Source organism: Hippichthys cyanospilos, chromosome 22, assembly GCF_059441005.1.
Source record: "Hippichthys cyanospilos isolate Australia breed blue-spotted pipefish chromosome 22, RoL_Hcya_1.0, whole genome shotgun sequence".
Taxonomy (NCBI): Eukaryota; Metazoa; Chordata; class Actinopteri; order Syngnathiformes; family Syngnathidae; genus Hippichthys; species Hippichthys cyanospilos.
The window spans coordinates 2,219,717-2,246,715 of NC_142390.1; the positions used below are offsets into that span (position 1 = coordinate 2,219,717).

A 26,999-nucleotide genomic window follows, 5' to 3' on the forward strand; every position below is an offset into this window, starting at 1 on the left:
TGTTTTAGCCATTAGCGCACAGGAATTACATCATCATTAGCGCCACAGGAAGCCGGAGTGCGTGGAGAGAACGCATGCAGGCTTGGGGTGAACATGCAAACTCCACACAAGAAGGAAAATTTACATGCTAAAATATGTGTGCTATATATGTGTGTTGCTATAGATTACAATGATTACTACGTTTTAAAAAAATCATCTCTGAATCTTAGCGTGTATGAGAAGAGCAAGGATCAGAAAGTTCTGCTGGCTGCAAGCGGCAGGAACGTCGCCAGGGGAAATTTTGGAGTCTATTGTTTATTCATGCCTCCTAAATTGTTCATCCTTTCATTTTCCCGCAACTTGTGTCTAACCCACGGTGAAGGAAGTTCCCGCAGGCCTCCTCCAGTCACTGACATCCAATAGCCTCTTAAATGGAATGAAGTGTCTTTCTGCTTCGGATTGACACGTTCATAGATGTGTTTTTTCGCTCCTGCGACCTCTTGTTTTGTTTTGTTTTTTTTGGTCCCACAACGTGCTATCGAGCGCTCCCATTTACGAGCCTATCGACGCACCGTTTCCATCCCGCGTCACCTCTTATTTGTCAATACGCGCCACACCGAGCCCTCAATTCCACGCTAGCTTTTTTTTTTTTTTTTTTTTCCCCCACTTGACTGTTCAATCAATGGCTGACGGCTGCACCCGGCGCCGGAACCGCCTTCAGGAGGCGCTAGGCTACATGCAAATGTTCATCGGAATACCATAACATGATTAGGATTCCCAAACCTGGCCGGAATGAAAACTGCATGCTTATGATATGCCTCGCTGTGAGAAAGAATCTAATAAATCAGCGTAATTTAAAAGCATGGTCTCACCCTCCCCCTAGAACGGACTCAATATTTGCGGCGCAACCGCAAGGACAAAGGCTTTCGTTGGCACGCGCTGCTCAAACCCTCTTCCTGCGTCTCTATTCATTAAAACACAAGTAGGTCACCTACAAAATGGCCGCCCCTTGGCCACCCTCACTGTCCCCCATTCCTGTCAGCATATGTTCCTCTCGGGCCTCCGCCAACAAGAGGCTCGACGATATTACGCTCGGGCGAGGCAGGCGGCCCGACGGGAGATTTATTGCCCCTGTCTTTGAGGCCGCTTTTGATAGCGCTCCATTTTCTTTGGGCGCTGCTTTTAATTACTCTAATCAGATCCTGGGAAGAGTTGAGGGACAGCATCGCTAAAGTGGAAGACCCATAAAGACAGCGACTGGGGGGGAAGAAAAAAAAAAAGACTCGAGGGAGTCTTGTCCATGCTCACAATTTGTCCAATTTGTTTTGTTTTGTTGCAGGGTGACTCAGTGAGTGTGTCACTGTATGCATGCATGTGTGCGTTTGCGATATCCTGAAGCTTTAACCCAATTGGGGGCTCCAAGTGGGACAAACGACGTGCATTTCCCTTTGTTGCTTTATTATCGCTCATTTCTGGAGCTTCTTTCATAATGTCACCAAGTCATCTGTATGGATTCAGAGCCTTCGGTTGCACTTGGTGGTGCATGCGGAAAACTTTGTTTAGGTCATTTTATTTGCCTGTTTTTATCGATCTCTATATTTAAGGTACCGCTATATTTAGAAACAAATCTCCAAATTACAGATTTGCTGATGTGTGTATGTGTGTAGCTTGTTAGCTAGCAAAATAATAACAAGAGTAGAAACGGCATTTGGTCATCCACGCATCTCCAATTCACCTACATAATGGAGATAGAAAGTACATTCGATTTTACATCAGTCTTCCTCCTGCGGGGGGAAAAAAAAAATCTTGCTCATGCGCCGCAGTATAATCCCGGGACCGCGCACGCATATGCTCAGATTTAGCGTAGCCCCCTGCTGGGCCTTCACAAGTACCTCGTCACTCCTTCCCTGACCCGTAGAAATGCATATGGATAAGATAGCTCATTTGCATAAAAGATGATAGCGGCGTACGCATGATTTGCTATGCGCGGGACGCTTTCCTCATTCTTTTTTTTTGGAGTTCACACTGAACTTATTTTGGCCGTGCGGCTTCAAAATCAATACTGCTGCCTGTTTCAAAACATTCTAGATTTGTAAACAAAGGGTTACATCATGAATGGAAAAGCAATGATTTCACAAAATTGCATTGGCAACAGAAGACGATGGGCTTACCTCCATAACTTACATAAACAGGAGAAAAACGGTGTAACAAAAAATGGCAGTCCACCCCTACCGCTCCAACACAAACTACAAACAAATGAGTGGCCGGTTGGGAGCGGAGGAGGTCTGTCATCTTGGCTCAATATATGTCAGGTGCGCACCGACAACAGCCAATCACGGCCCTCCTGAACCCGACCCCTCCAATCCCCTGGTCGCTGTGGCGCGCACCGATTTGCATAGAAAATGCAAGGGTGAACGCAGGGCAAAATAAACAAAGACTCTGATAGATCAAATATTTTTTGTCGGGTTGTTTATCTGACAATACGGATAGCATTTGACAAGGTTAGCGTTCTCATGTGTGTCTATGAAGAGCAACACCCGAAGCTTCGTCAGCCTTGTGGTTCCCACAGCAACAGATGTGCTCTCAGAGGACAACGGATCTAATGAAAACATGCGCCCCCCTTCCACTTTGTCTCTTTCGCCGCTATCACGCGTCCGGGGCCTTCCCTGACAACTTGCCTCAAAATAGCCTCAAAGGATGACATTGACGATTTACGTCTGTCGACATTTCACCTCTATATCCGCCGGACAGCATTCCGCGTACATTCCGTTCCCATCCCGCCTCCCGTTGCACACGGTTAGCATTGCAAACGTATCACATCGAACGCAAATATTCATTCGCCAATCTGGAATTTACCCAAGATCAACAGTATTCCGTGGCCACACTCCGGATAGCCGCTGCCCTTTGCGTTTGTTGAAACTTTGCACGAGCTGCACCGCGACTGGCCAACCCACTCAGGAAAGGCGCTCTTCATCTGTCGGCCCACTCCATAATTTATAGCGCTTGTCACGGCGACGGGCGTCCGACGTGAGGTCCGGGTAGGATCGATAGCCGGTGACTCAAGTCACGCCTGAGCACCGCGGCGCAAGTCCCGTGGGAAATAGCGGAGGCAAATAAAGTTTGTCAGTGCGGTTTAATAAAAATGTCATCTATGCTCTTTCCGCAGCGACAATCTTAAAATTACGAGCGAGCCGCCAGCCTTTTGGTACATTTGGAAACGATTCCGGTCCGATGAAAACGCATCCCTTTTTGTGCGTGTTGTTGTACGGGCTGTACAGTATTTGGGAATTTGAGCTACTGGCTAAGTCATATCCCAAATCCAGTTATTAGCCATATCCTACATCCAGAAGTTAGCCATATCTGGATTCATATCTTTATCCAAATCCAGTTATTAGCCAGATATTGGCCAATTATTTGCCATATCTGGATTCATATCTGTATCCAAATCCAGTTATTAGTCAGATATTAGCCATATCCGCAATCCAGATATTAGTCTGATCCCAAGTCAAGTTATTAGCCATACCCCATATCCAGTTATTAGCCAGTTTTTAGCCATTTATGGATTAATATTTGGTAATTAACCAGATATTAGTCTGATCCCATATCCAGATATTAGCCATATCCCAAATCCAGATAATAGTCTGATCCCAAGTCCAGTTATTAGCCATATCCAAAATCTAAATATTAGTCCAATCCCAAATCCAGTTATTAGTCAAATATTAGCCATATCCCCAATTATTAGACAGATATTAGCTAGTTATTAGCCATATCCCATATCCAGTTATTAGCCAGTTATTAGCCATTTATGGATTAATATTTGGTAATTAGCCATATATTAGCCATATCCCAAGTCCAGATATTAGTCCAATCCCAAATCCAGTTATTAGCCATATCCCAAATCCAGATATTAGTCTGATCCCAAATCCAGATATTAGTCTGATCCCAAATCCAGATATTAGTCTGATCCCAAATTAGTCTGATCCCAATGGGATCTAATAACTGGACTTGGGATCAGACTATTATCTGGATTTGGGATCAGACTAATAACTGGATTTGGGATCGGACTAATATCTGGATTTGGGATCAGACTAATATCTGGATATGGGATCAGACTAATATCTGGATTTGGGATATGGCTAATACCTGGATTTGGGATTGGACTAATACCTGGACTTGGGATATGGCTAATATCTGGATATTAGATATTATTAGACTAATATCCAGATATTAGTCTGATCCCAAATCCAGATATTAGTCTGATCCCAATGGGATGTGGCTAATTCCTGATTTGGGATCAGACTAATATCTGGATTTGGGGTCGGACTAATATCTGGATTTGGGATATGGCTAATAACTGGATTTGGGATATGGCTAATATAACTAATAGCCTTATAATAGCCATATAACTAATTAGTTATTAGCCATATCCCATATCCAGTTATTAGCCAGATATTAGGCAGATAACTAATTAGTTATTAGCATATCCCATATCCAGTTATTAGCCAGATATTAGCCATATAACTAAATAGTTATTAGCCATTTCCCATATCCAGTTATTAGCCAGATATTAGCCAGATATTAGCCATATAACTAATTGGTTATTAGCCATATCCCATATCCAGTTATTAGCCAGATATTAGGCAGATAACTAATTAGTTATTAGCATATCCCATATCCAGTTATTAGCCAGATATTAGCCATATAACTAATTAGTTATTAGCCATATCCCATATCCAGTTATTAGCCAGATATTAGCTAGTTATTAGCCTTATCCCATATCCACTAATTAGCCAGTTATTAGCCATTTATGGATTAATATTTGGTAATTAGCCAGATATTAGCCATATAACTAATTAGTTATTCACCATATCCCAAATCCAGATATTAGTCTGATCCCAAATCCAGATATTAGCCATATCCCAAATCCAGATATTAGCCATATCCCATATCCAGTTATTAGCCAGATATTAGCCATATAACTAATTAGTTATTCGCCATATCCCAAATCCAGATATTAGTCTGATCCCAAATCCAGATATTAGCCATATCCCAAATCCAGATATTAGCCTTATACCATATCCAGATATTAGCCATATCCCATATCCAGTTATTAGCCAGATATTAGCCATATAACTAATTAGTTATTAGCCATATCCCAAATCCAGATATTAGTCTGATCCCAAATCCAGATATTAGTCTGATCCCAAATCCAGATATTAGTCTGATCCCAAATCCAGATATTAGGCTGATCCCAAATCCAGATATTAGCCATATCCCAAATCCAGATATTAGTCTGATCCCAAATCCAGATATTAGCCATATAACTAATTAGTTATTAGCCATATCCCATATCCAGTTATTAGCCAGATATTAGCCATATAACTAATTAGTTATTCGCCATATCCCAAATCCAGATATTAGCCTTATACCATATCCAGATATTAGCCATATCCCATATCCAGTTATTAGCCAGATATTAGCCATATAACTAATTAGTTATTAGCCATATCCCAAATCCAGATATTAGTCTGATCCCAAATCCAGATATTAGTCTGATCCCAAATCCAGATATTAGTCTGATCCCAAATCCAGATATTAGTCTGATCCCATACCCAGATATTAGCCATATCCCAAATCCAGATATTAGTCTGATCCCAAATCCAGATATTAGCCATATCCCATATCCAGTTATTAGCCAGATATTAGCCATATAACTAATTAGTTATTCGCCATATCCCAAATCCAGATATTAGTCTGATCCCAAATCCAGATATTAGCCATATCCCAAATCCAGATATTAGCCTTATACCATATCCAGATATTAGCCATATCCCATATCCAGTTATTAGCCAGATATTAGCCATATAACTAATTAGTTATTAGCCATATCCCAAATCCAGATATTAGTCTGATCCCAAATCCAGATATTAGTCTGATCCCAAATCCAGATATTAGTCTGATCCCAAATCCAGATATTAGGCTGATCCCAAATCCAGATATTAGCCATATCCCAAATCCAGATATTAGTCTGATCCCAAATCCAGATATTAGCCATATAACTAATTAGTTATTAGCCATATCCCATATCCAGTTATTAGCCAGATATTAGCCATATAACTAATTAGTTATTCGCCATATCCCAAATCCAGATATTAGCCTTATACCATATCCAGATATTAGCCATATCCCATATCCAGTTATTAGCCAGATATTAGCCATATAACTAATTAGTTATTAGCCATATCCCAAATCCAGATATTAGTCTGATCCCAAATCCAGATATTAGTCTGATCCCAAATCCAGATATTAGTCTGATCCCAAATCCAGATATTAGTCTGATCCCATACCCAGATATTAGCCATATCCCAAATCCAGATATTAGTCTGATCCCAAATCCAGATATTAGTCTGATCCCAAATCCAGATATTAGTCTGATCCCAAATCCAGATATTAGTCTGATCCCATACCCAGATATTAGCCATATCCCAAATCCAGATATTAGTCTGATCCCAAATCCAGATATTAGCCATATAACTAATTAGTTATTAGCCATATCCCAAATCCAGATATTAGCCTTATACCATATCCAGATATTAGCCATATCCCATATCCAGTTATTAGCCAGATATTAGCCATATAACTAATTAGTTATTAGCCATATCCCAAATCCAGATATTAGTCTGATCCCAAATCCAGATATTAGTCTGATCCCAAATCCAGATATTAGTCTGATCCCAAATCCAGATATTAGTCTGATCCCATACCCAGATATTAGCCATATCCCAAATCCAGATATTAGTCTGATCCCAAATCCAGATATTAGCCATATCCCATATCCAGTTATTAGCCAGATATTAGCCATATAACTAATTAGTTATTCGCCATATCCCAAATCCAGATATTAGTCTGATCCCAAATCCAGATATTAGCCATATCCCAAATCCAGATATTAGCCTTATACCATATCCAGATATTAGCCATATCCCATATCCAGTTATTAGCCAGATATTAGCCATATAACTAATTAGTTATTAGCCATATCCCAAATCCAGATATTAGTCTGATCCCAAATCCAGATATTAGTCTGATCCCAAATCCAGATATTAGTCTGATCCCAAATCCAGATATTAGGCTGATCCCAAATCCAGATATTAGCCATATCCCAAATCCAGATATTAGTCTGATCCCAAATCCAGATATTAGCCATATAACTAATTAGTTATTAGCCATATCCCATATCCAGTTATTAGCCAGATATTAGCCATATAACTAATTAGTTATTCGCCATATCCCAAATCCAGATATTAGCCTTATACCATATCCAGATATTAGCCATATCCCATATCCAGTTATTAGCCAGATATTAGCCATATAACTAATTAGTTATTAGCCATATCCCAAATCCAGATATTAGTCTGATCCCAAATCCAGATATTAGTCTGATCCCAAATCCAGATATTAGTCTGATCCCAAATCCAGATATTAGTCTGATCCCATACCCAGATATTAGCCATATCCCAAATCCAGATATTAGTCTGATCCCAAATCCAGATATTAGTCTGATCCCAAATCCAGATATTAGTCTGATCCCAAATCCAGATATTAGTCTGATCCCAAATCCAGATATTAGTCTGATCCCATACCCAGATATTAGCCATATCCCAAATCCAGATATTAGTCTGATCCCAAATCCAGATATTAGCCATATAACTAATTAGTTATTAGCCATATCCCAAATCCAGATATTAGTCTGATCCCAAATCCAGATATTAGCCATATAACTAATTAGTTATTAGCCATATCCCAAATCCAGATATTAGTCTGATCCCAAATCCAGATATTAGTCTGATCCCAAATCCAGATATTAGCCATATAACTAATTAGTTATTAGCCATATCCCAAATCCAGATATTAGTCTGATCCCAAATCCAGATATTAGTCTGATCCCAAATCCAGATATTAGCCATATCCCATATCCAGATATTAGCCATATCCCATATCCAGATATTAGTCTGATCCCAAATCCAGATATTAGTCTGATCCCAAATCCAGATATTAGCCATATCCCATATCCAGATATTAGCCATATCCCATATCCAGATATTAGCCATATCCCATATCCAGATATTAGTCTGATCCCAAATCCAGATATTAGTCTGATCCCAAATCCAGATATTAGCCATATCCCATATATTAGCCATATCCCATATCCAGATATTAGTCTGATCCCAATGAAATGTGGCTAATGCCTGGATTTGGGATAAGACTAATATCTGGATTTGGGATCAGACTAATATCTGGATTTGGGATATGGCTAATACCTGGACCGGATGCGGCAAATTCACAGCGCCTTCACTCAAGCTTCAGTTTTACAGGTTTAATTTGCTTTATTTTCTTCAGAGAACAAAAAAAATATACAAGGAAGACGTGAAGCGGAGCTTGCTTACCAAAAAACAAACAAACAGATCATCATGGCAACACATCGCTGAGATGCTCTTCACAGAAACATCTTTTTCAAGACCATTTTCCCGTCCCGGAGCGCAAACCCAACGGGCTCGCCGACCTCGCCGAAACGGCAGCGATGCGCCGGCGGGAGTCTGGAGAGATTTTGGTCTAACTCCGCCCTTGGCCCGACCTTGTCTCGGCACCCGCCGCGCTCGTGCCATCCCGCCGCACTCGACTCCCCTTGACCCACTAAATCCGCGGAGGCGGCACTAACACGGAGCGAAGGACTCCGACGTCTTCCCGGTCGCGAATCCGCGCCGGGTTTTGGTCTGCCGAGCGCACCTGAAGAATGTCCCATTAACTGGTGAAATCGCCCTAGCGTGATTCATCGCCGCAATTTCTCTCTCTCTGGAAATCACTCTTTGTTCATTATGAAAAAAAAAAAGATATTTCGTGCATGACAAGCCCCTGCAAATGATACGTCTAGATTTCATGTTTGTTCATAATGACAAATAGCTCCATGCTAATGCCTATTTTGGCTAAGTAAGGGATTTTTTGTTTTTTTCTCCCACAACGCGGGCGTCACTTTGCTAGCTTTGATTAGGCCTAATGAGCTCGAGACGCGGACGTTTGTTTGGTGCCGCGGCAAACTCATGCTGACAGTTTGTTTTCTGCTGACTGAAACGGGTCCGTCAAAGCGCTGCCTTTGTGGAAATCAGAACCACATCAAACATTTTTCGTATCATATTAATCCCATATAAGCACCCGTTTGGACTTTAATGCACTCTTTGTTGTCAAAAACGGGGTGAGTAGATATTATCAGCGTACGCGAGTCCTAGCGGTGTTCCGTTTGATTGAATTTCCTTTGCCGCTCCTCCGCCGGTCCTGTTTGGATCCCCGAAGGTCCAAGATTTGGTTTCTCTCCTGCTGGCGTTGGCGGGTTATTTGATCAGCGTTGTTAACTCACATCAAATAACGGCGCGAACGTTAAAAGGCTGCCGGTGGACTACGTGGGCGCCTCTGCCGGTAATTTGGGGCCGCATCTGTGTTATTATTTTTATTTTAGAATTTGTTTTAAATTGTAAACATGCGGAATGCACGATAAAACTTCAGGTTTTCAATATGTCCAAAATTGGCAATATTTCCAACTTTGAATGGCAGTAAATGAGCCTGACATGGGCTAAATTTGACACCTGCAGGGTGGACCTCTCAACTCCCCATTTGCAAGCATTTAGAAGTTATCAGTATCAGTATCAGTTACCTATCGTCCAAAAATTGGAATAAATTCAGTTTGAAATGACCGAAACGGACATTTTGACTGCCAATTGATTAAACTTCACATAAAAGTAAATAATGTGCTATCATATAAAAAGAACGGGTTCAGACAGGCTGCTTTGGAGCGCAGTAGAAATGCACTAGTGCAGTCCTTCTACGTTCTCCCCATGCGGATATGTTGCATTTCTCAATATAGCTGCCTGGCAATCAGCCCCAACGCTGACCAAAACAAAAGCAGCATTTGACACCCCCCCCTGCCGAGAGGTGACCGGGCCGGAGAATGGATGCCGTCCCGGAGTGGAAGGACTTCCTATCGTGGCATCTCTGCGCTTCGGCTGCGGGTAATTATGGATAGTGGTTGAAGCCATCCATCAGGAGCGAGCGGCGGGCTGATTGATACCAGCGAAGAAGTCCGGTCCTGTTATTTTCATCCCCTCTCCTGCACTTAAGCTCCTCAGGATGTGATTTGGGAAATGGAGAGCCCACTCATCCATCAATTTCTCGCTTGTTTGGTTCCCCGGCGGAAAGTAGCAGCAACCCCCTGCACGGGGGCGCTTCCAGGTGCCAAAAATTCCAAAGGTCCTTTGGCACGCAGAGTAGAGCTGCCATCCATTGGCGTGTTTCTGCCGCGCGGAGTCGGGACGGGAAAACAGGACCCGAAGACAAGACGAGCGATTGACAGTGTAGATCAGAAAAATCCAACTAAGGTGTCCTCTTTTGGTCGTAGGAGAACTCTGGTTTAATTAGAACATAAGAAGAATTCCAATGGGCATGTTAACGACTTCCTCGGGCGGCTTTAGCTTGAGTTGACATGTGTCCGCTGTGACGTTAAGCTCTTTACCTGTGGAAAAGCTGACAAACAATTAAAAACAAAAATCAAGGCCACAAACACGACTTCGGCTCACCCATCCGCTTACCGCCGCGGCTGCTGGGCGCCGGAGCGTCGCCACGGCAACAGCAAAGATGCCGCGCCGACGCGAGGGCGGGTGTTTGTGGAGCGGGATTGGTCTCGTCTTCTGATTCAAAGTTCTTCTGGCTTTTGATGAGATGCTTGTTTACCTAATTTAGCGCGCGCCTTTTCGTCCCGTATTTTTGTCCCGTTTGAATTTGGCCGACAGTTTCCTGGCGCCCGCTCTTTTCTACCGTTGAACGTCCTCGCCGTCCTTGTCAGGACCGGCGGATTGACGACCGCGACAATGATAAGCCGGTCCGTCAGCGGCTCGCGAGGAGCCGGGCCGAGACGCATGTCATGAATATTGAATGCGCGTTTCCGCCGCCGCGTTAAAGCCGCTTTGCACAAATATCGCGCGGCTGAATTGCTCGGACGCCGCCTCGTCGTTTGTCACACGGCCGTTTGGCATTTCCGCGTCTCTTTGTCGTTTGACTTTTTTGTCTGGGGCCCCGCCCCTTCTCAATCCGTCAGACAGTCCGGTGGCTCGCTCCCGTCATCGACGCCCACCCGCAAAACTAATAATAAAAATCAAGAATACGCAAGTTTTTTTGGTCCCCTTTCTACACCGTTTCTTTCGGCTTACGACACATCTATCACCGCTTACGTCGCGACAATGCTGCTCCGCTATTGGTCGGCGTCACGGTCAAAATGGCCGCATGACTGGATCTCGTTTTGAGTACCTAAAAGAACATTTTACTGCTTGATTCAAGGAAAGAAAATACATACAGTTTTTTAAGAGTCACTATAGCACAATTAGGCAACACATTCATGTTCCAGTTGATGTGCTCTTAATGAGAAAACAACACCGATCCTGCCATGGCAGAAACCCTCTGCAGAAAATCAAATTGTGAACCACTTATCCGGTAAATGATCATTTGATGATCAAAAATAATAATGGTAGTTTTGTTTTGGAGTCAGGCATTTCTTTTTGTAATTTTCAAGTCCCTAATGGCAGCGTTGCTTTCGAGTCCAAAGACCTTTGGCTCTATTTGCATGACATTAGTATGCAGGCGCACTCCGGGTTTAAAGCACTGTCAGTGAAGGAATTCCGCTTGAGTGTGTGTGTGAATAAAATGCGTGAATGTCACGACGCCCTCTCGCATTTTTTCATTTCATTTAGCGCCCCGCTCGTTTCCAGTCGCTTTAAATCCAAACGCGTGCTCGCAGAAGCAGTGCCATTAATCGATACAAGACTGGTCATCTCACCTGTAAAGTAGCTAAATAGAACTGAAGGGTTTATTTATTATTTTATTTTACTATTGAGGGGAGTTTATTTCCCGCCGGCTGGTTTTTTTTTTTTTTCTTCCCGGAAAGCCAGTTGAGCTTCATGAAATCTGCATTTAGATTGAACATGAGTAGAATCCTCCTGTAAGCCTTCAAATGCTCCTCTTGCGCAGCTAAATTGCATTCTTGATGATGTTCTGCTGGAGCGTCAAATGAGGGAAGTCGGGCGATGATGTCGGGTGTAGTCCCGAGAGGTTCAAGGCACGGGGTCAGCCAAAGTGGTTTTTAATAGGCACGGGGTCAGCCAAAGTGGTTTTTAATAGGCCCGACCTAGGAAAACTTACTTTTCTAAAAGGTTCTTGAAGTTTGCTAACGTAGCACTTTCATTCCAAAATACAACCTCGGGTGGACCGCTTTTGGACTTCAATCTCCTATTCAGTGGCTAAAAAAATAAAAATGGATCCACCATTTTGTATAATTACCGACAATTTGGTAAAATTCTTCCATACAAGTAACTTGTATAAATGATACGGTTCCACTTCCCACCCTTCACGCATTTTAAGTTTGTTCGACTTATGCGAGGAGCAATTCGGCGCCTGGCTAATGATGCATTATGAAGTAGCTCCTCTATAGCTACTACGGGTATGCGCCGCTCTTGGCTCATTAATAAAAGAAAAACAAGCACATGCTGGGGATTAATGCACAGAAACCATTTTGCTTTTAATTATGCAAATTCTCCGCGAGCGCCCGTGATAAAATTACAAGTGTGTTGTCTAAGTGCCACTAATCAATAACGGAGACGCGGCGTTCCGAACCCGCCCATGCGCCACGGCAAAGTGCTCCGTCATTCATTTTCATTAAGTGCAATAAGCGAAGCCGACATCTGCCGTATTAAAAATGTAATTATCAGAATACATAAATATGTAATTGCCGCCACCCTGCATAATTGATGCGCGCTAATGCAAAACGCGGAATGTACGAACTTCCACTTAGCGGGCGCGAGCCGGACGAACAATAGGCGGGCTCCGGAGTGATAATTGAGCCGGCGTGTGATAATCACCCAAGACCCATCCTTCATTAGTTGCCTCATCCATAACCGAGGAGCGGGCGCTTGAAGGATCCTCCGGCCGCCGGCGTCTTCCCCGTCGCCGGGATTTCGCGACGGTGACCTCACCCGAGGAGCGGAATGGCGACGCAAGCGCGCGCCGGGCTAAAAATCGAATTACCCTTACGGTGATGAATTCCGATGCGCCGCGCATGGCGTGACTGCAGAGAAGTGATGTGTCCATGTGACTCGGCCGCCTTTCAATTAATCATCTCTTTCCTTGCACTAATATCGCGCCGCGCATGTGACGGAAGCCTTTCTGCGAGGAGTCGGGCGAGCGTGCATCTTTGAGTACTCTATAGGAAGCCATTTTTCAGGCGTTGGACCGCTTTACGTTTTTTTTTTTTTTCGGCAGCCAGTCAGGAGGCCGACGAGCCGCGACGCATCAGGCCGCATTATCCCAAAATTCCCCGTCCATCCCCGAGGCTGTCGGGAGCGAGGAAAGCTCATTTTTCATCAGGTGACACATCCGCAACGCCGTTTTTAAGCCCCCGCTGCTACGTTTGCTCCAAATCCTATTTGCGCACTCGGTGTGAGGCAAAATATTGATATGGCCGTATCACGTATTGTGTTGTTATCAGATTATTGCGGCCGTCGGTGTCTGTTTGCGCACTCAAAGACAAGTCTATACTCGCAGCGTTTTCTCAATACTTGGTATGGAAACAACCAAAGCAAACATGATTTATTACGTTTTCAAGAATTTACTTTTTAACAACGGTACTTCTACGTACAAAACTAATTTGTTCCCCAAGTATTTTCGGAGCTGGAATCTTTCATGAGTAGAGCCGCTTTTTACATGGAAATAGCCTAATCCGTTCTAAAACCCCCAAAACGCTACTAAACCCTGAGAAATATTATTATTAAATTATAAAAACGCATCAAAAGCGGTAATAATTACATGTTAGAATTACATAAGCAAATAATGAGCAAAATATGGCATGTAAGGGATAATAAAATTTATATATATATATATATATATATATATATATATATATATATATATATATACGCGTGTGTGTGTCTCATCAATATGGATCAGCTCGCCGTCAGCGCACTTGGCCGCAGTCGATGACTTCCTATTTTGGATCGCCTTAATGAAAGTGCGGCCGTGTCTGTGCTACATGCAAGTTTATTAGCTCACGTGGGCGTATATGTGTGTGGGTGAAGTTATCTCCGGGCGTCTGATTGACAGCAAGTCGCCTCCCGAGGCAGAAAATCCATGGCCTTCCGCGGCCCCACCTTTACTCTGACTGCTGCCTTTCCCACACTTGATTTATTGTCATGCTAATTTCCTGGCTGCGGCGCTATCGGCCTCCGAGAGGGTCAACGCTGCCATCTTTGGCCTCTGCGGGTCTTAAGACTGATACCTGAAATCCTCGTGGTGTTAAGATGGGCGCGCTTTTCTTTTTCCTGCATAAATGCCGACGATAGGATTCAAGTGAGCCAGTGAAACTTTCTTAAGTTTGTAATTACATAGAAATGTCCAAATTGTTGCTGGAAATTTCAGCTCCCTGGTATTTTTTCCTCATTGATTCTTTTACGATATCATAAAAAAAAAAAAAATCAAAGGAATTTCCATAATTTGGAACATAATGCCACAATTATACGCCATGCCCAAGATGGATAGCTGTGCCCTGACCGCTAACCTGCAGTGATTGATGTCGGGACGGCGCGGCGTACTGTCGTTGTGGTTTTCCGATAAGAACGCGGAGGCTTTTGAGTACGGGCTTCTCTCGCCCGTCATCGTTACTTGTGTCAGTCTTGCAGCGGGTCTGATGTGCGCGGCTGACACATGACAATCTCATTTCCATCCAGGCGTGCTTTTTTACTATCAGGCGGAGGGCCTCGATCGCTTTCAGTGTCACATTAAATCCCAGCCGGCGAGGCGGGAATGGCAGGGTGACAGTGGAGCCCATTCACCGGCGTCATTATCTCCACGCTTGACACCCACGGATAGAACCGCGCCGCCGTTGCCTAAGTTTTAGCTAGCCGTGATCCCGGCGGCATCCCCGAGCAATCTTACGCCCGACGCTCGGCGGGATTCTTAAAGAGACGCCGTTTCGCGCGCTTGACAGCGGCGGCGGCGGCGACTCCGATCAATCAAGTCAAAATGGCGATGACGAGTCTGACTGCAGCTCTGATGAGCAATACCGGAGGCCCCGCTGCGCTTGAAGTATCAGATTTAGGCTTAGAACTCCGCCCCATCGCAAGCGAGGTTAAATTCCCCAATTAGTTGCATGCCACAGCAGCAGGTGGCGCCATATCCAATTACTGTAATCACCAATCAGATACTTGAACGCATTCAGGAATGAAAGAACCGCAAAGCCTGCAGATACGGGGTCCCGATTGCATTCAATGCATTAAAATTGTCTCCATTTCATTTGCGTTTACATAATTTGATATTATATGAAATCTTTAAGTGCCATGGATGGAAATTCTCTTCTTTTAAAACAGTAATAACAATAATAAATACAATTCTCATCAAATTTGTTTTTTAGAGAGGGTAGCTGACACCTTTGACAAAAGCTTACTAATATAAGCCAATTAAACACCGTAGTGATAACTGCGACCACCGGATGGCAGCGTTTCCACACATACGACACTGCTATGCAAGCGAAGGGCTGAAGGAGACGAGACGAGACGTCTTTTCCTTTTCATAATGTGTCAAAGTCCAACAATCTATCAGCTTGGAGTCCCTATCCATTACTTGATCCGAGCAGCCAATATCCATTGTCACTATTACATGTCTGCCGCGCGAATGGCGCCCGTAAATAACATCACGCACTCACGACGTGCGGCACTCAACAACCTTGCGACGCACGCAAAAAAAGATTCCCAAATTACCCGAACTTCACGCGCGAGTCGGAAGACAATTACCCCGAGGAAAGTGTCCCTCCTTCCACTTTACACACGCGTTTAGCTGATGAGATTTTGGCGAGTTCCAGAGAAATAAGAGGAAAGCTCCCTCGTCCAATTACGGCACGGCTGAATAGGTACGGAAGGCCTCACGCTGGCGCCGCCGCTTGTTTGAATGGAAGCGCTGGCGGAAAACGGCAAAATGAATTATTGATTGTAATTACACAGGTCTGCGATTCCGTTCACCGCCACCAACTGTCTGTGAGCGTCTGTCACCTGGTTATGGGATGTGCTTCGCTCATGCCTGAATTTATTAACGCGGGCTATTTAGTTTGCGCCACAGCTCAGGATTTTGTGAATAAAAAGCCTTGATAGGGCGCTGAAATACTGAATCGCCACCAGGTAGTTCGTAGTGTGTAAAATGACAAAATTACTCTACTTTTCTATATTGTATATCAAGTAAAATACTTTTACGGTTATTGAGGCCCACAAAAACGAAACGATTCAAATTCTAAGATCTTCAACGCGGAAAAAAAGGGAACTTTACTGATATAAGAATTTGGAATTGTCCCTAATCCACTTTGTCAACCGATTCGGGTCTTGCTGTGACAGTAAAGTTCTAAAACCCGAAAAGTTTCAAGAGCACTGGAGGATTCCAAAATAATTGCCCCCTTTTCCCCCAAACTTCTTAAAAGCGGAAACATTTTTCTTCCCCTTACTTCTCTGGTCCTGTTATAATATGTAGCACAATGTCATGAATATTTCACTCAAGTGATCCGCAGACACAATTCCCATCCGGACTTTCCCTCGTTGTGGCGAACGCAGTCATTATACAAATAAGCAGTGTTTAACGCCCGATGCATAGATGGCATTTGCATACCTCTCAAAAAAGTTCTCGCTGGAAAAACTCGCCAGATGTTACGCAAGCTCCCATCTAAAATTATAATTGCCTTAAAAATACGAGACGGAGCCTCCCCGGGATTGGGGTTCCACAGCACGCGTTTAAAACTACCGTTGTTAAACGCACATAAAAAATAACAAACAAAAAACAACAGGACAATCTTACATCTTTGCGTTAATCAATTCAATCAGTTTAATCTATTTTTAAAAACGTAGCAATTTCGAAATCCGTCGGGATGTGTTTTGTGTCTGCAATTTGATTTTTATTAATAACCGCAAATGATTTCACTGACCACCTACAGTCTAGGGGTACGCGGACCCCATTTTGAGAATCTCTGCTACTTCTCGCATGGCCCATAGTGGATGTGATATGTCCCATATTTACAGCGCCGCGGCAATATTGTAGCAATATTTGAATTTTGCCGAATAGGCTTTATATTGTCAGATTGAAGGCTTCCTTATTCTTTCTCCATCATCTTTTCGACACCTCAAATCCTGCGAGGGAGCGATTGTGTTTTAAACAATGATAACCCCCCCTCCCGACATGCACGCGTCTCCTCTATCCCTCCCCCCACACGCCAAAAAAAATAAAAAATTCAATCTTGGTCACTGGCAGGCGGCAGCCTTTTCTTTTTTTTTTTAAAACCCGTTGCAGTGGAATTTATTAACCGCCGCGATGGCTGCTATCTGTCCCAGTTTTACGTTATTGACTGATTTGCTGCTTTTATTTGTCTGTTTTTGCGTCTGTCTACTCGGGTGACATAACACCCGTGGAAAAAATCTATCTATCTATCTATCTATCTATCTATCTATCTATCTATCTATCTATCTATCTATCTATCTATCTATCTATCTATCTATCTATCTATCTATCTATCTATCTATCTATCTATCTATCTATCTATCTATCTATCTATCTATCTATCTATATATATATATATGTATACATACAATTTGATCACAGTATTTTGCGCTAACAATAACCACATCCGTCGTGATGTAATATTTGCTGTGATGGAAGAAGTTGGTAACATATTTCCCCAGATTTTCCTCTTCCCCGACACGTCTTGGGGGATTTCCCATTAGCGCCGGCGGATATGGACGTGACGCGGTGCACCGGCGGGAAATGATCGTCGGCAGAGCTCCTTCAATATCGCCTTCTCGTTCCTCCCCATCCATCTCATCTGTCATCTACTTCCTCCCTGTTGGTTTTCATCTTGTTTTGTTTTGTTTTGTTTTTTTTATCCCTAGGCATCTCACACCTGATTTCCGGGGACTTTACTCGCCGATTTTCAAAACCCCCATTCCATTCGTGGCCTCGTTTCACGTTGGCCGCGCGACGCTCGAAAACACTCCATTTGTTGCGCAAAGGATCGGACACAAGTTAAGCTCAACGCATGACGTCCTTTTTCCACATCTTGGCGAGTTTTTCCCCGTTTTCCGGGTGTTCAATTATAAATGACATCCCCAGCCGCTGCCCTTGACGCCTCACCTGGCTCTACTTGAACATGAATATTTATCCCAAAGCTCTTGTGGAAAAGCATGCCTGTTTTTCAATGCGGCTTTATAGAGAAGTGCGCGGCCATCTGTTAGCGACATTAGCATGTAACATTTATTGTTTGTTTGGGCGGGTGGAAAACTGCCGGTGTGTGTTTTAACTGCGGGCTAGTGTAACAGCATGTCGGCTGATTTATTCATAAATTGACACAGCGTGCCAAGTGCGCGCCCTATTTTTTTCCCGCCACTTGACTTCTCGATTCGAGCATATGGAATTATGACAGGCAGGCGTGAGCGTATTTGAAATCAATAATCAAGCCTGCGCGTACTGCGCAGTGGTACCTTGAGATAGAGATTCGATTCATTCCCCGAGCGCACATCGCAAATCCTCGCCCGCCATCGAAATGAACGGAGATGCCACTGATACGTTCATCTCCCACACAAAAAAAAAGCGCAATGTTTTTCAATAAGGCATCGCGCAGTATGCAAATGTTTTTGAAAATACAAAGATTTCTCTTTAAAAAGATGCTTATACTGTTATGCCGTAAACTGAAAATCATTTAGGGTCATAAAGCATGATCTCATCACGAAGCGAATTTGCCAACATTCGGAAGTTATCGGAACAAAAAGGTGCTTAATTATGAAACAAACCAAAGTTTCCTAATTTTTTTTCTGCGACAAAATAATCCACCCAGGAACATTTTAAAAATGAAAAAAAACCCCACTTCTAAAAGTGTGTCTGTGGCTGTATGTACTGTACGTCAGCATTTTTTACCGTCACGCCCAAGGGAACCGCCTTTTGACCCGACGACCTTTTCCACAAAGATTAAGGAGAGGCGGTGTGAAGGTCAGGTGCTTTTGACCTTTCGCGGGAGCCGTTCATCAAGTCCGGATGAGAATCATGGCCTTTCCGGGACGCGCGACGTGAAACGGTTATCCGCGCGTCCCTGCAACTGGTCTGAAACTCAACCACCAATCACTAACGGAGTCATTATCCCTGTCAGTCTAACCCAAATCTGTCAGGCAGGTGTCAAGTCGGCATTCGTTGGAGCTCTTCATGCGACAGGCTGTTCCAAATCCCCCTAAGGTGCGACGGCTCTTTTCTATATTATACAACGATTAAAGCGCGGGATATATCAATTATTTAGGGACTTTTATGCGACGCTCCCGGGCGGAGGAGGTCCTTTATATCACCGTTGTATTTTTTTTTTCCTTGCGCAGCAGATCTCGCCCCGTGTCGTGTATACCATATACTCTATTAGTCTTAATCTACATTGTTAGCGCAGGCCTAATTATATCGCTCAGTCAGGAAGTAGATGTCGACGCGGATGCTAATGGCTTTCTGTATAACACGCTTGTTGTCTTTGCCGCTGACAGGTGTGGATGCGAGTCATTATCACAGCTAATCACCCCGCAAAAACTATCAGTCATCAGTATTCCGAAGTAACCCGACGAAAATGACGTCGGCGGGTTTCGCAAGAATCCAAAAAGGTTCTCGTTTCCAAACGGTCGTCGGCGAAAGCGGCGCAAATTCGCAGAAACAACAGCACTTCATCAGCGGCACGGAGAAGTAAATGTATTCAGGCTGATCTGTATTCATGTCCTCATTTGCATATTCCCTAATGATCCGCCTCCTCCTCCCCCTCACGCTGTTTGTTTTATCGCAAATTTAACCCTTCCGAGTTGGAAAGCGATCGAGTCGAATCTCTCCGGGTAGCCTCGGGGGACAGCGATGAAGGTTACGATTCGGTAAAACAGGACCGGATCGGGGAACGGGATTTGGACTGTTTTCAATCTGACTTGAAGTCTCACCGAGTCCATACTTTCGGTCGTGGAACCGCGTCCTTTCAACAACTTGAATATCTTTCCAAAAAAATCACTAAGGCCTTTGCTGCGGAGTTGCAAAATGAACCCCCGCGACCCGAGTCAAGAGTGAATAAAAAAAAAACCGGTGTGAAAGCGTCAGAAAAGAAGTCGAACTTGCTTTTGTGCGGCTTTTCTTGATCTCCCGTCCGTGAAATATTTCCACTTTCTAAAGCCGCCCAGAGGTTCAATTATGAAGTCGCGCTTTGAGAAATTTGTCCTTGAAAGTATTTATCCGCCATGTCGTTTCCTTTTTATTTATTTATTTTTTTCTCTTTGACGTGATTCAGCCCAGTCCACTATGCGCCATTGATTGCCCGCCCTGATCCTCTTTTTCATGCCTGATGAGAAAGTATAGCTCTTTAAGTGAAAGTCCCAACCTCGAGACCGGTTTGTTTTACACCGTCCTCGCCGTAAATCAATAGACTTTGAGCCAAATGTCAACATTGGTTAGCGGGATAGAAACGGGCGGAGGAGATAGGGCCGTATCGATTCCTTATATAAGGCGCAAAGTGACATTACGCTTCTTTATCTCGGGACCGAAAAGGGCATTCCGATTCTTTTACCTTTACGGGGTAACTTTGGCCAGGACTCTACCTCCCTCTCCAACTTCCCGGCCTCGCCCGGCCTCCTCCGACTCGGGATTTATCGATCGATTCGTCGGATCAGAGCGGCGCTTACGAGCCGCCTTCGATCGGACATCGAGGAGCTAATCTTTTCACGTGTTCCGCCTCGCGCTCGGGGACGCGCTGAGCGCTTATCGCCGAGCGGAACTCGGACGTTCCTTTATGGTTTGGGGGAGTTTTCTAGCACGTGTGCGGACGAGACCCGAAAAGAGCCGCATTCAATCGCGTCCCTCTCGGATAATTGGACTCGACTCGGTTCGGTTTTTGTCCCTTACAAGCTGTAGACACGTGCGAGGTCCTCGCCCACTTTGATTAATAATGTTGGTAAGCCCGAGGAGGTTTATAAAAATATCCAATTTGCCGTCGCGGCTTTGCAATCTGGCCTTAGCGTTTCCATTTGGGGGCGCCGGTCAACTTTTGTGGTCACGCAGTAAAATCTCTCAAACATGAAATTACCAAAGTGTAATGGAATGAGTTTGGCGGGTGCGCCGGGCGGGGGTCAGGACGAGAGGGAGGCGCACCGTCGTCCACTTGCCTCCGGTCTCATTATCCCAAGATGTCTTTTTGGTTTTTTCGCCTGTTTGTTTTCTCCCCCCCCCCCCCCCTCCTTCCATCCGATGACTTTAAAGAGTCCCCAAAGTCAAATGGGAAATTCAATTAAAGTCAATTTAATTGAGCAATTAAGTAAGATGACAGCAGGGCAGGCTGTAATTGGATAATTGCGGATGAGATCGTGCCGTATATTTATTTTTCCAACATTATAGACGTCGTACGTTGGAAGTCTTTTATGCAAGCAACTATGGAACTATTTTGGGGGGGTTAAAAGTACACTATATATATTTTTTCACGCAAACGCATAACCTTTTAAATATATAGCATGTTTATATACACACACACACATTACATGAGCTTCTCCTTTGTGTGTGTGCCTTTTCACTTCCTCGCAGTTTATGGACAAGATGGCGCTTAATCCCTGATATGAGATATTTAATCCGAGCGCGTCCAAGGTGACCTCGGACACTCTCGGCCTTACGTACGGAGGAACCTATTCTTTCGGGTTACGTACAGTAATTGACGATTTCTTCTGACGGCCTTTTGTTGCGGCGCGAGATTTTCAAAAACAGGAAACCGATCAATACGCCCGCAGCAGCTGCGCGGCGCGAAGCGTCACAATACATTCGGCGAACGCCGTTTTGTTGGGATAACAAAGGCAATCGTCTCAACGGTCGGCCAAAGAGATTGATTAGCCGCAGGAAGTCGGGCTTTGATGCGGACCGTCGCCACGGCGGCCTTTTGTGGGCCATCGATTGATTTGAAAGCGGGGGGGCGTATTCAAGGGCGACCATTGATCGTCTGTCGTACGTCCGCGTCCAAAAATGTTCTATATTCTCCAGCTTGTAGCATACATTCAGATCATATCAGTCGGTACTGAGTTTTCTATTTTCAAAATAAATTGCGCTCATTTTATCGTTTATCTTGTGACTGTGGACTATTTTTGGCACCTACAATGACGACTCACGAGTATTTTTCTTTTTAATTCGTGTGAAAGGTGCGGAACTGACAATGGTGGATTTGATTTCAAATGGTGAAATAAAAAAAATATTAATTCTGGCACATCAGGGAAGAAAAAAAGCTGTCGAGTATTGTTCATTTGCATACGTTCCTATTGAATTCCCCTTCGTAGCATTAGCACAGAATCTCAGAGTTGATGAAGGTAGTTAGCTGGCTGCCATGGCAACCAGAGTGCCAAGCAGGTTTTTTTTTTGGTCTTGTACACGATAATACTCACACAGTAGGTGGCTGTCTTAAACCTCAGCTGCACTTGCGAAAGGTCACGCCACCGAAAACGAGAGCGCGGCCTAGTAAGGCAGCGTCTCGTACGCTTTTTCTTTCTTACCTTTTTATGGACATGTTGTCATCCGCAGCTGCGGTTCTTCGGCCCTCAGAATCGCTCAGTCATGTCCAGCATGTGGAAGAAAAAGACAAAAAAAAAAAAAATGGAATACAAGCATAGGCCACACCCCTTTGTGTGTGTGTGTACGCGCTTTCCTCTCACCCTCCGCTGTGATTTATTCCCCAATCAAACACGCTCGCGCTAATTGCTAACATCTGTTAGCATCCTTCCTCCCGATGATCACCGATAACAGCATGACTGTTTTTCACTTTAATCAGGAAGCCTCGGGGTAAAATTCTAAATGTTAACCGTGGGTGGGGATTCCAGGAAGTAACACAAAACGCCGACGCTTGATGAAAACTTTTTTGTTTCTAAAAATGTGTTATTTGTGTCATCTGAGAAATTATTTATACAGTACGTACGCCTTATTTTGAAGGTCTTCTAGGAAGTATGTTTACGGTCCCTGCCTCCCGCAAAGGGGGCCGCGAGATGATTTTGTATATACAATTGAGCAGATCTTTTTTATGATATGGCGAATACATTTGAAGTTGTTTTTTTAAAGTTATAAACATATATACCCTGATTTTATTGGTCCGTCCATCCAGGCATAAGCACTTGTCCCCCCCTCGTCATACATCCGAGCGAGGCCCCGCCCCGAGGCAACGGCACATTTGATTTGCAAACAATATTCAACGCTCAATCGTACACCACGGCGCCGCCGTGCTTGCTCTTGGGCGCCTCCAGCCCAGACATCTGCTGCCAGTATGGAGGAACAGATTTCTGGGGGGCGGGGTTTATAACACTAACCCTATGGAGGAAAAAAACAACATATAAATCGATAAAGCTTGCGTGACTTCTTCTTAAAACAAAAACCCCTGTGACTGCTGCTGCTTCATCTGGCTCTGGAGGACGCCTGTGTGAGTGTGTGTGTGTGTGTGTGAGAGATCAGCACATCCCACCTAAAGTGTCTTACGCACACACACACATGCTGACACGTACAGTTGTGCATGCTGTGCAGAAGCCGTGTGGGCCAAGTTGGCATGCTAGCTGGTGGCGTCCGGTCACGTGGCGGTCAAGTGTGTGTGTGCGCGTTTGTGTGTGTGTACTGCAAAAACTCCCAGCAAAATATGCTTGCCACTGGACTGTATTCTTTCGGAGCAGGCAGTTTCTTTTAGAAAAAGCATCTCGTGAAGCATTTTTTCCCCTCAAACAGCTCATTCTTTGCAGTGTGTGTGTGGGGGGGGCACAAGGCACTGATTCAGGGGTCATGAAACAAATAAATTAAAAACATCACAGCAAGTTTTATAAAAATACTCCCAAATATAACCAGCTATGTTGTTTTTTTTCATAAACAGTAGGTCCTTAAGATATGAGTTTAATTACATTTACTTAAAGCGCAGGTGTCAAACTTGAAGCCCGGAGGCCAAAAAACATAACCGCAATATACTTGAAAAACAACCAAATCATAGGGCCTTTTCAACCAATCGGAAGCCTGATGAAAATTAGTTTGGGAGCATCCGTTGCTAACAACGCCAACAATGTGTCCGCCATTGTGTGGCCTAGCTACCACGACGAGCTTCCATCGTTATATTGAACTGCCGTCAGGGCGAGGTCCGATCCTCCCGGCGCCCAATCATCTGGCTCCACGGGGTACTGTTGAAAAGGGACGTCTGCACAGGCGCCTGATTAAAAAAGAAACTTCCTAATTGGCCGCAAATGATGTCAGACAGGAAACGGCGGGCCTGGCGGGTAAACGCTCGGCGGACGGCGCGGCGTCTGTTGGGTTTGTCGTCAACATAATTAGTGGCGGGAGATGAAAACGCGGCGGCGATCTAATGGTGGAGCCAGGAGCTTTCCGCCGACACCTTGAACTTGAAACGCACTCACTGGGCTTGCGTCTGACGTGTCAAACGGCTACTTCGCCCCCAGGGAACCGCGGGGGGAAAAAAGTGGCCACCATGTCCTTGGTGGATCTCGTGGCGCGATGAAGGACAAGATGGACTATCTCCACGGCAACCGTGGCGCCTGCCATCCTTTTAGCCTTGATTTTGTTCTATTGATTTTGAGTTAAATTAGGTGCATTCAGACGGCAATGATGGTCGCCATAAGAACTGAAGAGAAAAAAAATAAAAACGCGGAAAGCATCTAACATCTCCGGCGTATCCGTGGCAACGGGAGGCTGAGCTCTTTGTACCAGACAGCACAAGAACACACGCCATACATTCCGGCCTCAGCACAGCGTTTCCACAAATTTCATGAAATTCATTTCATAAAAATATTTTAATGTCCTTCATAAGTAACTAATAAGCTAACATGCTTAGAGTGTGAAAACTATTTTAAATGTATACTCGATCGTCAAAATAAAGTCCAATCAATAATATTTAACACTAAGAGTAGACTGCCCCCTGTGGTCGTGGAGGTTTAATTGAACAGTGTGCTAATTTTAGTTTTATTTTGTGGAGCATAATTTTACTTTCTAAATTAGTGTTATTAACCTCTGGGGGGTTACGAATTTCAATATGCCATGCTGCCGTCCCTTCTAAATGCTTGTAAACGGGAGCTCGAAAAGTACACCCTCAAACTTAGCCCATGTCAGGCTCATTTACTGCCATTCAAAATTGTAAATAGTCAATTTTGGACATATTGAAAACCCGATGTTTTACCATGAATTTACTCCGATTTATCTTATTTGCTCAGTCTTTTTGGTTGTCTGACACGACAAAAGATTTCACGTCAACATCTGATTTCTAGCTAATAGCGACCACAAGTGGTCATAGAAAGCGTTTTTCGTCAGCGCATTTGACCGGGAAATGAAGCACTTAAAAGTGGTTAAAAGCGCTAAAGCCATGTTTACCGCCAGTGCAGCTTTGTACACAAGATAGCTACCTTCATTTGCATATGCTAACGCTCGCTAATTAGCTCCGCTTCATTGGGTAATCCCCATTTGCAGTTGCTTGGGCTTTTTTTTCTTGGATTACAAAGAGCAAGAATTCAATCAATCATGTAAAGGCTAATACATGCGCGACAAATGGCAAGGGGACATTTTTTTAATGCCGCGATGAAACCCCACCACCGGTTGCATTATGGGAAGGAGCCGCCGCCCGACAGACACGCCGTTTGACTTTAACGTGCGTAACGACAAGCTCATCAACTTGCATCGTTATCGCATCGGCGACTCCTAGAATATCAAACTTAAGTTTGGGAGCGGCCTCTCTTAGCGTTATACTTCTTTCCTGTCTGAATTTCACACAAAACCGCGCATAATTATTAATCTATTATATCTATGATTCAGTGTGGGTTGCCGCGGAAACAGACAAGCCGCAAAGGGGTGGGGCATGCGTGCATACCAACGCACCTGTCGCCATGGTGATTGACAATTCCAAGCAGTGGCTGGAGATGTTGTGGCAGCTGCGACAGCTTTTATGTGAAAAAAAAAAAAGACATAACTATATTATTTAATAAACAATGACATTTCCATAACATCGTTTGCGATATATAAAAAAAAAAAGTACAAACCAGTGCTAATTTCAGCCGCTCGTCAAAAGCTGAATAATACATGAAGGCTAATTATAGCATGTGTTGAAATGTCATGCTAAGAGGCTGAAAATGCGGCGGTGTGATTGCCAAGCACAAAGACGTTGCTAAAGTGTCGCGGCGCTAATTGACGGCGCCAAAGGTGGGCGGTGTCTGTGGCGCCGGAGCCCATTTAAAGAGCCGCGAGGGATTTCTCATCGCACTTGAACATTAAATCAATTTCATTCTTTTAAGTGTGTCGAAGCAATAATTAGTCAGATGGAGGTGTGTGCGTGTTTTTTTTTTAAGCTAACTTGCTAAGAAGTCATTGCTCACCAGAATTCTTTTTTTCTTTTTTTTCCTTCCATCGCTTTAAGTTAAATAGCTAAAGTGCATTAAATGAAAGGACGGTTGGAGTGGGTGTTTGACGTGGGTGGGAAAAAGTGTGAAAATCAAATGAGTTTTTTTTTTTTTTCACACTTACACTTGGTTTGATCTTTTTGGACTTGCAAATTTTCCAAAAAGTACATGAAGATGAATCACTTTTACAATTTTTAATTATTTTTTTTTTTAAATCCTTTTGGCATTATGTTCCAAAGCTCAGATTATTAAAAAACGGTGGTGTCAAACCTAAGGGCGGCGGGCCAATTCTGGCCCGCAAACGGGTTTGACATCATCAATGTTACTTACCTCAATCTGATATTAGAACAGCTCCACTTTTGATTTGGGCGTTTCTTGGGGGCATCTGTGAAGAAAAAATATCAAATCAAAGAGGGATTCAAACACGCTAAATCGTGCGTTTTATTTGACGTACCTGAGCGCACGTAAGACTGTTGCGTTTGATGACTCGGTTGTCCGGCGGCAGCAGCA

At 43.9% G+C, this 26,999-nt stretch overlaps 2 long non-coding RNA genes across 4 annotated transcripts in view; both read right to left on the reverse strand.

The window, feature by feature from the left end:
- Nucleotides 1–2,245, reverse strand: part of LOC148405390 (uncharacterized) — a 37,550-nt gene extending 35,305 nt beyond the window's left edge. For all 3 annotated transcript variants that reach the window (XR_015864285.1, XR_015864286.1, XR_015864284.1), the window contains exon 1: nucleotides 2,151–2,245. This is a non-coding gene — a long non-coding RNA (uncharacterized LOC148405390). The remainder of the gene's footprint in view (nucleotides 1–2,150) is intronic.
- Nucleotides 2,246–8,341: 6,096 nt separating this feature from the next.
- On the reverse strand, nucleotides 8,342–23,194 carry LOC148405391 (uncharacterized). Its single transcript, XR_015864287.1, has 2 exons — nucleotides 22,620–23,194; nucleotides 8,342–10,551 (listed from the first exon to the last, which is right to left on the reverse strand). It is a non-coding gene; the product is annotated as an uncharacterized LOC148405391 (long non-coding RNA).
- Nucleotides 23,195–26,999: the final 3,805 nt, after the last annotated feature.